We start from the raw sequence: 13,886 nt of genomic DNA, 5'->3' as shown, positions 1-13,886 counted from the left end.
AATAAAAGGTAATGACAGAGCTTGTTGAAATGTTGATATTGAGTAAAACTAAGGAATTATTAGCTGTCACTGAATTTTCTATATAATCTCCATAGTCAATAGTCAATTGCAAACAGTCTACTTTAGATTGACTTCCTCATTGACTTTTTATCAATCTTTAAACGCAAACAGTCTACTTTAGATTTGCTAAGCTCTAAGTCTCTAACCAACACACCAAGCCAATTTATAGCATGCATTTACGTAAACACCAACTCCATTTCATCAACTACTGCTACATCACCAATCTAATCATCTAAGAAAATCAGAGTTTTCGACTTATAAATATGGGAGATAAACCCCTAACTTAATTACCACACTCAAAATAGTTAAGGCTTCCTAATTGGTGGTTTAGATCTCGACCCCTACAAAATTTAACCTCCATTATTGCTAAGCGCGCCTTCTTTGTTTTATGGTTACTCGTTAGTATTTTCTCGTTAATCTCTGCCACTCGACTTCTTTTGTTGACTCTATAGTTCCTGAAGGAACCTCTGCACCCAACCCTGTTCCAAATACTGACCTGAGTTTTACCTTTTTCATGCATGACATACTTGGAGGGTCCAACCCCTCAGCCAGACCTGTCACCGGCATAGTTAATAACCCAAGGATAAGTAGCCAACTCCCATTTGCTAAACCTAATGGTGTTTTCCTCCCTCTCAACAATGGAGTCCAAGGCAACAATATCCCCTTTATCACAGGCTTGAGTGGCACCACTTCTAATGTTTTCCAAAACAATGGCATGAATGGGGTCCGTCTTCCTGTGGGCTCCACCATCGAAAAGCTTATGTTTGGGACTATGACTGTGGTCGATGATGAGCTCACTCAAGGGCCTGAGATGAGCTCTGGTAGAGTGGGAAAGGTGCAGGGTTTCTACGTGTCTAGCTCCGTGGATGGTAAGAGTCAAGTAATGGCCTTTACTGCTATGCTACAAACTGGAGGTTATGTTGATACAATATGCTTCTTTGGGGTCCATTTGTTGAGTGTTTCAGAGTCTCAGGTGGCCATAATGGGAGGAACTGGGAAGTTTGTCAATGCCAAGGGATATGCCATCATCAGGACCTTACCATCCTCCATAAATCAGTATCAGACTGATGGGGTGGAGACTGTGGTCCAATTTACTGTCTATGTTACATATTGTTCCGGTGTTGTAAAGATGGAAACAATGGGCTTCAATGAAGGCCCTTTCGTATGTGTTGAAGATCTTGCTTGTTTGAATGAGTAGAGTCCGAATTCACCTGCACAAGAGCAAAGTCACTAGCCTCGGGGGTGTTTCCGAGGAAAGCCCCTCCGATGCCTAAGTAAGAACGATGCTCGGATTCTAGAGAGAAGTTCTCTAGAAGAGTAGTCTTAAGGCGATAAATTTGACGTACCTTGAGGTGTGAGCCTTGGCGGCCTATTTATAGTGTTTGCATAATAAATGCCCATAGGTCATTTATTGCTATTGGGCCTTGGGCCTTGATGGATGGCTGACTAGCCATTGGTAGGTTTTGATGCTGTTTGTTTAGAGCCATTGGGCTTTGGACTTAGTGGCCCAATTGAGAATCAATTGGGAGCCCAAACAACATGCCCCCCAGACCCGGTCCATTTAGAATTAAATGGGTGGGTTTCCAGTTGTCAGAAGTCCAAAAGTTCCCTCTTTTTTTTTTGAAAAGGGATGATTTGCATTGATGACAAGTGTTGGGAGTTGTATTGTGTCGTGGAGATCGTGGGTTGAGGAAGTTGATGCGCCCCCTTTCTTTTCTATAAATACTGGGTGCTTTGCTCCTTTCGAACTTTTTACTCTTTCTTTCAAACCCATTCTCTCTCTAAATTCCGGCGATCGCAGTTTTTAAGTTTCTTCAGATCTACGAAATTCGGCCAGCTTTAGACTTCGGGAACTCGTGTTGTTCGTTTTATCGGCGAATTCCGCTTCGGAAAAAGGTAATTTGTTTCTGAATTCTCCTTTCTTCTTCGTTCTTCCTTCTACCCCTCAATCTAAACCCTAGACCGAGATTTCGCGACCATGGCAAAGAATAGGGGCAAAAGCAAGTTCGTCGTTGGCTCCTCTAGTGAGAGGGAGAACGTGCCTTCGGGGAGGTTACCGAAAACTTCGAGGGGTCGGCCTTTGGCGAGGCCGGTGGAGAGGCGTTCGATTGGTTGGGATGCTTCCGAAGATGATGTAGTTGGTGGATCTAGCGTGTCTGAACGCGCAACTTCTGGTGAGAAAGCTGGTTTTTCGGGTGTTCGTCGTCGTTACCCCGAGTTTCCAGTTCATTGGACGGAAGCTGATCCGAAGGGCAGGTATGCCTCAATTTTGCACGAGACCACCAAGATCGACGGTCCGTTGGAGAAATCGGTCAGTGGTGACTGGTTGGTGGAAGCAAAGTTGGGGAATTATCATCGGAAGGCCGATGAGCTATACGGAATTCAGCACGCCTTGGGGTACTGGTGCGAGCTTCCTGAACAAGAGCGTCCTCGGGTGAATCATCCACCGAGAGGGTTCATTTCCGTGTACACTCATCATTTGGAGAATGGTCTCCGCTTTCCTTTAGATTCGTTCGTATCCGAGCTTTTGGTGTCGTACAACATTAGTTTGGCCCAGCTCACACCCAAATCTATGAGGCACATAATCGGATTTAGATGGGTGTGTGACTTTGTCAATTTCCCTTGCTCTGTTGCTATTTTTCGGGATCTTCACGATCTGGTTCTCAACCATGCTTCCAAGGGTGATGGGTATGGTTGGTGGACCATCGTCAACAAAAAGTCCCGAAAGAGGGGGGAGCCGAACTACATTACGGCGTACCCTTACCTTAGCTCTGACCACAATTGGAAGACGGAGTGGTTGCTCGTTCGTGTGCCGACGGATCCGAAGCATCCCAATTTTTATCGTCCTCCGAAGTGGTTCGTGGCTCCTGATCCTGATATGAGGGGTGTGGCAGCTCCGGATCGGAATCATCGCCACTATGTGGATCTCCTCCAGTGGTTCTTGGCTCAAGAGGATAATTATCGACTTCCGTCTAGCTGGCTCCCGAACCTTAATTACATTTTGCGGGAGGACATTCTTGCTGTTGCCGGTCTCAGCAGGATTTTTGACAGGGGTAGGTGTCTTTCGGCTGAGACCGTTTTTTCAGTGAGTTTGTCCTTCTCTTTCCTGTTTCGTTTTGCTGACATATTTTGTGCTTTGTTTTTGTAGAGTACGGCTTTAGCTGCATTGATCCTAAGAAGTTGGGCATTTCTTTGGATTTGAAGACTATTCACGACCCGGCTCCTGAGTACAAGTTCGGAAAAGATAATCCTCGTAATCCTCGCCTAAAGGATTACGTGTTGTCTCCCTCGGGGGTTGCTCGGATATCCGAAGTTCGAGCTGATCCGTGGGATTCTGCCTCCTCTATTGAAACTGTTCCTGTGAAGGTTGTGCTTCCTGTGTTGAAGACAACTTCGGATCCGGTGAGTGCTCGTTTATAGGCTCGGTTTTCTGTTTGTCTTTTTCTTTTTGGTTGGCCGTCGGCTAACGTCTTGGTCCTGGACCATCTTTTTAGGGTCCTGAGACTGACGCTGTGCCGCGTGCCGTTCCTTCGGTTTCATCTCCAGCTCGGATAGATATCTCTTTATCTAGGAACTGGGTACTTCACGCTTTTTTCTTTATTTCTTCCTTTTTCTTCTTTTACATTTGTTGACCCTTGGTCTCCCCTTTTTAGGATCAACGCAAAAGGAAGGGTAGCACTCTTTTGAGGCCTTCCGCGCATCCGAAGAAGGCAAAGGCTTCTCAGTCCCCGGAGAAGGTATTTGTTCTGACTTGGAGTTTTTTGTAGTCCGTTCTCTCTTTTTCCGAAACTGATCTTTGAGCGCTTGCCCTGTAGGAAGCGGTTTCGGAAGTCATGCCTCCTCCTAAGAACCTTCTTCACTTCATGCCCTTGCCAGGGCAGAAGTTAAAGAGTGTGGTGGTTGCTGAACCGCCGCCCGTGGACCAGCCGCTGATCGAGGAAGATGTCATCCCCTCTCCATTGAAGCCATCTGCTGCTTTGGGGGTCGAAATCCAGGATATCACCGAGGTGGTGGAGGCGATTGAAGCCGATTTTGCTCCTGCCTCGGATGTCCCTGAGGTAGCTGAGGAGAAGAAGGAGTCTGCTGATCTTCCCTTCGAAAGAGAGAAGAGTCCAGACAAGGAGATGGTAGATCTCTCGGGCCCCGAAGCTGCGGTTCCCGAGGTTCAGAAAGAGGTTCCCTCTGCTGGAGAGGAGGAGCAGCCCGAGCAAGGTCTGACAAGGAAGAGGCGCCACTCGACTTTGGGTTCTACTTCCACCTCGGCCTTGGATAGGCTGATCCATGCTGATCCCTGTTCGGATGTTCCGCTGAAACGGATCCCCGAAGAAGTAAGGGAGGCGATGGTTCGGTATGCCAGGGCTCCGATTTTGGGAGAGGACCCCTTGGCTCACGTGGGATCCTTGGTGGGCCCCGAAGCTGCTCGGGAGAATCTGCTTCGTGCTAACCCGCAGTGGAGGGTTCCTGGGGCTGAGGAGAGGAATCCGGCTATGATGGCCCAGTACTATCTGAACGAGGTAATTGCTGGATTTTTCTTTTTGAGTTTTGTTTTTGTTTTATACTTTTCCTATTTTTGCTCATCTTTCCCTCGTTCCCAGGCTGTTTTCTGGTCCTCGTTCGCTTCCGAGTGCAGCTCGGTTGAGGAGAAACAATTGAGGAAATATCGTGAGGCTTATGCTCGGGATATTCCAATTTTGGACCAGAAGGCTGGGCAACTCCTCTCCGAGCTTGTGGAAGTCAAGCAACTATACCTTCAGTATAGTCGCGAGGCTAGAGAGTCTGCTGAGAAGATCGGGGCCGAGGTTGGCAAGCTTATCTTCCGAGTTGAAGAGGATGCTGAGAAGATCGCTTCCTTCGATGCTGAAAAGAAGGATATGGCCGCTAAGTTCGCTAGCGAACTTGAAGAAAAAGATAGACTCTTCCAGGAGATGAAGTCTAAATTTGAAGCGGCCGATAAGGAGAGCAAAGAGGCAGAGTTGAGGCTCTGCCATTTTGTCAAGCATCGGGAGCTGATCCAGCAGCAAGCTGACAAGGTGCCTGTTCTTCGGCTGAAACTCCAGGAAAAGGACGACTACATTCGGAAGTTGGAGCAGGAGCGAGTCGACCTCTACACTGCTGATCAGTGTAGAGAGCAGTACTGGAATGGTATCCTGGGTGCTCGGCGCATGTTTGCGAAGCACATGCCTCACTTCCCTTGGAACGAGAAAGTTCCCCTCTGGATGCAGGCCGAGGACCACTTGGTGGAATGCCAAGCTGATCGAGACGAAGCTGAAGCTGAACGCCAAGCTGCTCTTGCAGAGGCTCGGGCCCAGAAGGCGACTTCCGAAGGTGATACTACTGCTGGGGGTTCTTCGAAGGATGCTCCCCTAGGGGCTGCTCCTGAGACTCCCAAGAGTTAGGGATTCGGGCAGTCGTCTTCTTCAGAGTCGGTCGGTTCCAGTTGAGGACTTCCGAATATGTGCTTGCTGTTCCCCCTTTTGCCTCGGCGCTGCGTTGTACTCATTTCTTTTTGTTTTCTTAGTACTTCGGTAGGCCGGTATTGTCTGTTGATGGCTGCCGATTTTAACTGTTTCATTTTGTTTTCAATTTTTGAGGTTTTCAATGTATTTGTACTTCCCCCAAATATTGAATAAAAAATGAATGTTTGTTACTTGGCTGCTTCTTTTCAATTTTGTACTTTCGCAATTTTAAGTCTTTGAATCCGTAGACTTTTCGAGCTCTTCTTTCTGTAGACTTGCTAAAAAACCCTTTGATCTTGCGAGTTCTTCAAATCCGTAGATCTGTTAAGAGACTTTTTTTTTTTTAATTTGCGAGTTCTTCAAATCCGTAGATCCGCTAAGAGACTCTTTAACTTTGCGAGTTCTTCAAATCCGTAGATCTGCTAAGAGACTCTTTAGTTTTGCGAGTTCTTCAAATCCGTAGATCTGCTAAGAGACTCTTTAGTTTCCAGACTCTTCAAATCCGTCGATCTGCTCAGAGGTCTGGATTGTTCTTCCGATCTCTTGTGGTTCGGAAACCTGGGCAAGAGATCGCTAGTCTGCCTCTTAGTTATGCCTTCGGCGATCCGCGGATCTGAGCCGAAGTTTTATAACTTGATTCGAGCGACTGTTTGTGGCGAACAAGTTTTATCTGGTTATCGCGAATCCGAGGATTCTGGACGATTCCCTGAAGTGTATGACTTGGTCATTTCTTGCATTTTATCAAGGAATGGGCAAAGTCAACCTGCTTTTAGTCTCGGATTGATCAGATCCGAGGCTGCATATATATATAAGGGGACAATAAATATAGAGGTAAGTTTAATGAAACACATGGTGCCAATGGCTTTCCTCTTCTCATTAAACAACTTACTTGGTTTACAGACAAAGATCATACAAAATATTTCTTGAGAACATCGGTATTCCAATGGTTCTTCAAAATTGTTCCATCTAACTATTTCAGCATAAACGTGCCTGGCCTTTTTTCGGAATGGATGATGTATGGTCCTTCCCAAGTGGCTGAGAGTTTGCCATGGATCCGTCCTTTCTGAACCGAGGCGGCGTTTCTGAGTACTAGATCACCGACTTTTAGGGGTCTGGCGTTGACTCTTCGGTTGTAATGCTTGTTGACCCTCTGCAAATAGGCTGCGTTGAGTGTCCTTGCATCGTTCCGAGCTTCGTCCAGTAGATCGAGAGCTTCGGACAGAAGTTGGTTGTTGCTTTCTCCTTGGAGCCCATCATACCTGTTGTATGCTTGGATCCTCAAGCTTTCTGTTCCGATTTCCACAGGGATGACAGCTTCGGATCCGTATACAAGGTGGAACGGTGTTTGCCCGGTAGCTTCTTTCTCAGTGGTCCGAAGGGACCATAGTGTTCCGGGTAGCTCTTCTAACCATTTGTTTTTGTCATCCTCGACTCTTTTCTTGAGTGCATTGAGGATGAGTTTGTTAGCAGATTCGGCTTGCCCGTTACTTTGTGGGTGGCAAACTGCCGAGTAAGCTAGGTGTATGCCGAACTGTTTGCACCATTTTTGCAACGGGGTGTTGTCGAACTGTTTCCCGTGGTCGAAGACCATCAGTCTTGGTATGCCGAACCTTGTGATGATGTTCTGCCATATGAACTTGCGGACCTGAGGTTCAGTGATGGAGGAGACAGCTTCAGCTTCGATCCATTTGCTAAAATAGTCGACTCCTACAATCAACCACTTCTTCTGGTTCGTAGCTGAGGGGAAGGGACCAATGATGTCTAACCCCCATTGTGCGAATGGTAAGGGGTACAGTGTTGATTGTAGGGTTTGAGCTGGTTGATGGATGGCTGGTGCGAACTTTTGGCATTTCTCGCATTTCCTTGCCATCTGCTTTGCCTCGGAGACCATAGTGGGCCACCAGTATCCGGCCCGAAGGGCTTTATGTGCCAATGCCCTGCCTCCGATGTGATTTCCGCATATCCCGAGGTGGATTTCTCTTAGGATGTAGTCAGCGTCTGTTGGACCCACACATTTTAGCAGCGGAGCGGAGAATGATTTCCTCATGAGCTCTCCTTCGGCGCTGATGATGAACCACTTGTTGAATCTTTTCAGTTTTCTCGCCTGCAGCTTATCCTCGGGAAGTTCTCCCCTTTCTTTGTATGCAACTACTGCGTCCATCCAGCTGGGTTCGGTACGTAAACTGCATATTGTGGTGGGTAGCAAGTCAATGCTTCTCTCTTGGTGAACTTCCACGTGGACCGACCTGTTTAGGTCGATGAGTGTTGAGCTTGCGAGTTTTGACAGTGCGTCTGCTTGCGTGTTTTGTCCTCGGGGGATGAGAATGACTTCAAAGGATCTTAACTTTGACGTTAAGGATTTAATTTTTGCTAAGTAAGCTGTCATGCTGGGCCACTTGGCCTCATACTCCCCTCGGATCTGGTTGGCTACAAGCTGGGAATCAGTTTTGAGGCAAACATGCTCGGCCTCCAGGGATAAGCAAAGCTCTATCCCTGCGATTGCGGCCTCATATTCGGCCTCGTTGTTAGTTGCTTTGAAGCCGAACTTCAATGCATACTCTATGCTTTTCCCCGTTGGGGGGATTAGTACAACTCCTGCTCCTGAGCCGTTTATTGTGGAAGATCCGTCAGTGAAGACCTCCCAAGTGCTTTTCGTATCATCCAGCATTTCCTGGTATGAGCACTCGGCCAAGAAGTCTGCCAATGCTTGTGCTTTGATTGCTGTCCTCGGCTGATATTTGATGCCGAACTCTGATAGTTCGAAGGCCCAGGCAGCCAATCTTCCTGACCTCTCTATTTTGTCGAGTACTTTCTCGAGCGGTTGGTCAGTTAGTACTGTGATCTGGTGGGAGTCGAAGTATGGCCTCAGTTTTCGTGCAGCTACCACTACTGCATATGCGACTTTTTCGATGAGCGGGTACCAAGTTTCGGCCCCTGTGAGTGTTCGGCTGGTGAAGTAGATTGGCTGTTGCTTCTTCTCTTCTTCCCGAAGAAGCACTGCGCTGACGGTTCCAGGGCTGACTGCGACATATAGGTACAGGGTTTCCCCCTCCTTTGGTCTGGCCAGTGTCGGCAGTTGAGCTAGGTGGGCTCTGAGTTGCTGAAAAGCTTCTTTTTGCTCCTGTTCCCATATCAGTTCGGGATCCACCTTCCTCGGGACCCCCTTCTTCTTGACTGGTTCTGCTTCTCCCCCGGGGAGGTTCTTTGGTTTCAGTGCTTTGAAGAAGGGGGCTCCCTTGTCCGAAGCTTTTGATATGAACCTTGTTAGTGCGGCTAACCTGCCGGTTAGCCTCTGCACATCCCTTTTGGTCTTCGGCTCGGGCAAATCCAATGCCGCTTGGACTTTGTCTGGGTTCGCGTCAATTCCTCTTTCGCTTACCATGAATCCAAGGAACTTCCCTGACTTCACCCCGAAGACGCATTTTTTTGGGTTCAGCTTCATGCTGTATTTCCTCAGATTTCCGAAAGTCTCTGCCAAGTCTTTGACATGGTCTTCCTCCTTGATGCTTTTTACGATGGAGTCATCCACATAGACCTCCACATTCCTCCCTTTCTGGTCGGCGAAGACGTGATCAACTAGCCTCTGGTAGGTGGCTCCGGCATTTTTCAAGCCGAAAGGCATCATTTTGTAGTTGAACACTCCTGCGCTTGTGATGAATGCTGTCTTTGCCCTGTCGTCGGGGTGCATGAACACTTGGTGATAGCCTGAAAAGGCATCCATGAAGCTGAGCAGTGCATGGCCGCTGGTGGAGTCAACCAATTGATCTATCCTTGGCAGGGGATAGCAGTCTTTGGGGCAGGCTCGGTTCAGATCTGTGAAATCCACGCACATTCGCCAGGAGCCGTTCGCTTTTTTGACCATCACCACGTTGGCCAGCCATTTCGGATACATGCATGGTTCGATGAATCCGGCCTCTTGCAACTTTTTCACCTCCTCGGCGATGGCTTTGTTTTTCTCCGAGGAGTAGTTCCTCTTTTTTTGTTTGACTGGCCGAGCTTCAGCGTTGACGTCTAGCTTGTGACAAATCAGCTTCGGATTTATCCCTGGCATATCTGCTGCTGACCATGCAAAGATGTCTTTGTGATCCCTGAGTAGTCGGATCAAATCGATTCGGAGCCCCGAGCTTAGGCCCTTGCCTATCCGGACGCTCCTGTCTGAATCTTCTTCGAGGAAGATATCCTCCATTTCTTGATCTGGTTCGGGAGATAGGGTTTCGGGGCGGGCATCAACTTCTGCGGGAGATAAGCTGCTCGTGCTTGCTCTTCTCCTTTTTGCCTCGCTTTCCTCTCCCGTAGCTCCTTTTTCTTCCTCGGGGCCGTCCCCTAGTTTGGGCTTTCGGACAGCAGTGTGGCAGGTTCTTCTCGCCACTTCTTGATCACCTCTGATTCGTTCGGCGAATCCTGCATCCGAGACGTATATCATCAGCTGATGGTATGTGGAGGGGACTGCTTGCATCTTGTGAATCATGGTTCTTCCCATGATTACGTTGTATACGGAGTCGCAGTCCATCACCAGAAATTCGTCCCGAAGGGTTTTTGCTGCCTGGCCTTCACCCACTGTGACTGGCAAGGTGATCTTTCCTCGAGGGATAGCTGCGGATCCGTTGAATCCGATCAGAGGATAACTGACTTTCGTCAGCGCTTCCTCTGATTCTTCGAGGATCAGCTGTTCGAAGCAGTTTCTGAAGATGATATTGACGGCACTTCCTCCGTCGACTAACACTCGATGTACGTTGTGGTTATTGAGGTCCATGGAAATGACTAGAGGATCGTCATGTTTGTACTGGACTCCGAAGCAATCATCAGCAGTGAAGGTCATGTTCGGGGGGTGTGGTTGGTTGTCTCCCACCGCGCTGAAGTTGACCCGATGGGAGAGGGCTCTTAGGTGTTTCTTGCTGGCCTGGCCAGACTTCTGCCCCCCGAACACCACTAGGATGTCGTTTTTCTTGTGTCATGTTGCTTCGTAGACCCTCTTCTGGGGTTGCTCATGTTATTTGCCACTGGCGGCCTTTTCTTTTTCCTCTCTTCGGTCTAACAAGTATTGTTTTAGGTAACCTCGGCGGACGAGGTCCTCGATGTTGTCTTTCAGCGAGTTACATTCTTCAGTGTGGTGACCGAAGTCGTCATGAAAGTCGCACCATTTGTTCTTGTTTCTCCGAGCTGGGTTGGACTTGAGCTTCCCCGGTAGTTTCCACTTTTCATCATTTCTGTTGAGGCTAAAGATCTCTTTTCGGGGCAGAGCTAGTGGAGTGTAGTTAGTGTATTTGGGTTGAAGTTCACCCCTTCTCCCGTCTATCTTCGGGCTCATTTCTCTAGCTCCTACTTTCTCCTTCCCTTTCCTTGAGCCGCCCTCGGGCTTGCTCTGGGTATTCTTTGTGTCTCTCGGATCCGACGATCCTTTCAATCTTGCAGCGGCCTTGTTGAACTCTTCGGTTCTGATGAACGCATCGGCCATTTGGAGCACGTCAGCTATTCTGGAGGGGTTCTTCATTGAGAGTTCGTCACGGAATTTCCCTTCCTGGAGCGCGTGCTTCAAGGCGAAGATGGCCACGTCTGGCTGCAAGTTTGGTATGTTTGTTGATTCCTTCATGAATCTGGCCATGAATTCTCTTAGACTTTCGTCTCTTTCTTGTTGGATTGAGGTCAGTTCTGCTGTGGTTCGCTCGGGGCGATTATTGCTCACGAACTGTGTGCAGAATCTCTTTTTCAGCTTTTTCCAGCTCTTGATCGATCCTTTCGGCAGCGACCTAAACCACTCTCCCGCCACTCCGGTTAGCGTGGTTGGGAAATATTTACACCAACATGCTTCGGAGTAGGGACTCAAGAACATTTGCTGCTCGTAGGAGATGACATGATCCCTCGGATCTGGGATCCCGCTATAGGTTAGGTGTGCTGGCAGTCTTACCTTCGGTATTTCTTCCATGATCAGCTCGTCCGAGAAAGGGGATGACGTGGGAGTCATGATTCTTTTCCCGAGTCTAGCCCTGATGCCTTCGTTTGCCGAGGTTCTGTGATTAGAACGTTCGGGCGTACGATGGGGGCTAGGGGTTCGATCATGCCTCCTGTCTCTTCTTCTTTCTCGGCTACTGACCTCGGGTCGCTCGCCAGATTTGCTTGGTTCGCCTACCCCGAGTCTCGTGTGGATCGAAGGTCTTAACCTTGAGTGGACCGAGGGCCTCAACCTGCTGAGCACCGAGCTTCGGACCCGAGTGTTACGAGTAGTCGATTCGCTTTGGAGATCTGTTGGAGTAGGCGATGGTCTTGCAAACCAATCTGGTTGTTGTTGTGCCCTTTTTTGGGTGTCCCACGTGCTTTCCATCCATCTCGACGTCAGGTGTGTTCCTGTCAAGGGGAGGAGCTCTCTTTCGGGTCTGGACACTTCTACACTGGGCTGTTCGTTCAGCCTTCGCCTGGTCCTCCTCTCCTCTCTGCGGTCTTTAGCCAATCCTTGCTGCTTCTCATTGAAGAGGAAGTTTTGCATGATGGTCATGGCCGCAGTGAGCTCTTCCCTAGTTGGAATCGGAGGTCCTGCGTTTGTGGCGGTCGTAGCTCTGCTTGGCTGTGACCTCGCCATCGATTGAGGGTGCTCCTCTTGGTCAGATTCTGAATCTGACCGCACTATCATATCGTCATCATTGTTGTTAATAGCATCATTAACCATTTTCGCGGAAAGAGGTGATTGATGTCTTTCAAAGGCTTTGAAGTGTTCTTCCCCACAGACGGCGCCAAATTGTTCCGGTGTTGTAAAGATGGAAACAATGGGCTTCGAATGAAGGCCCTTTCGTATGTGTTGAAGATCTTGCTTGTTTGAATGAGTAGAGTCTGAATTCACCTGCACAAGAGCAAAGTCACTAGCCTCGGGGGTGTTTCCGAGGAAAGCCCCTCCGATGCCTAAGTAAGAACGATGCTCGGATTCTAGAGAGAAGTTCTCTAGAAGAGTAGTCTTAAGGCGATAAATTTGACGTACCTTGAGGTGTGAGCCTTGGCGGCCTATTTATAGTGTTTGCATAATAAATGCCCATAGGTCATTTATTGCTATTGGGCCTTGGGTCTTGATGGATGGCTGACTAGCCATTGGTAGGTTTTGATGCTGTTTGTTTAGAGCCATTGGGCTTTGGACTTAGTGGCCCAATTGAGAATCAATTGGGAGCCCAAACACATATTAAATTCCTTTTTTTTTTAACCTCCTTTCTTTAGGTAGGAGAAGCTACAAGGTTATTTTTACACTGATCTAAGTAAACACAATTAGTACCCTTGATGTCGGTGAAAGTGTACACAGTTTTATTCCATACTTTTAAGGATTCAAATTTATTATCTTTCTATTGTCTATTTCACTATTTGTCTTGCATGTATATTGTACTGTAAGCCGTGATCTTTGGTTGATTTAGTGCTTGGGAAAATATTAGCAGCAACCTTTAGGGTGAAATTGAGATGGATTTACACAAATTGCAATCCTATATAAGCTAATATATGATGATATTGAGTTCCAAGAAGCAATGTAGCAAACCGGATATCATATCCAATGAAAGGAGCTTACTGTTAGGTTTCGCAGAAGCTTGACATGAATTGATATTAGCTGCTAAATCTACTAACCAGGCGGTCATCAGGCTGCTGGCAGTTCTTAATTTCAACTTTAGTAAGCTTGTAGCTGCATGAGCCTCGGACAATTCCAGGAATTGGATTCTTCACAGAGGGACTATGGGTACAGGTATGTCCCCAATCTGACAATGAAGAAGCGCGCTGCATTACTTTCATGTGTCTCAAACGCGTACATAGGATAATAGTTGCATTACTTGCATCAAAACTGTGTAGCACTATATCAGTATATGTATATCCCGTTACATCATACAAGTTCTCTACTTGTGAAGAAAGATAATTCCTCAGCTACAAAAGATCCACTCTCTATTTTGTGTATAACTTCATAAGTTGAATTCAGCGTCTCTAGACTACTATTTATTCCTGTTCATGTGTATGATCAGCTTACAATCTTGTCCACAGCTCTTAAGACACAAAATCTGGTTATTCCAGCTCAGTATTTCTAGGGAAATTATTTTCAAAATGCTAAAGTTGTCAGAAAATGTGTATAATTAGTTGTATGTTTTTGGTTACTAAGTGAAGTAAAAGTCCAAAACAAACTTATGAAGTATATCGTGTTCTAGATTATGGCTGCCGATTAGGGAGTGCAAAGTAATCCTTTGCATAAAATTGTGAAGTTCTTCTTATAGAATATCATATGGCAGTAACTTTGAATCAGTTTAGGAGGATAAATGAAGAACATTCTCCATTATGCACATTAATAAATTGAAATTTAGTGAGTTCTGTAGCAGAGTGATATTCATTATATATTCACCATAATCAGAAAGAGAAAAG

The sequence above is a fragment of the Spinacia oleracea genome, chromosome 1 (genome assembly GCF_020520425.1).
Source record: "Spinacia oleracea cultivar Varoflay chromosome 1, BTI_SOV_V1, whole genome shotgun sequence".
Lineage (NCBI taxonomy): Eukaryota > Viridiplantae > Streptophyta > Magnoliopsida > Caryophyllales > Amaranthaceae > Spinacia > Spinacia oleracea.
This window is presented reverse-complemented; position numbering follows the sequence as displayed.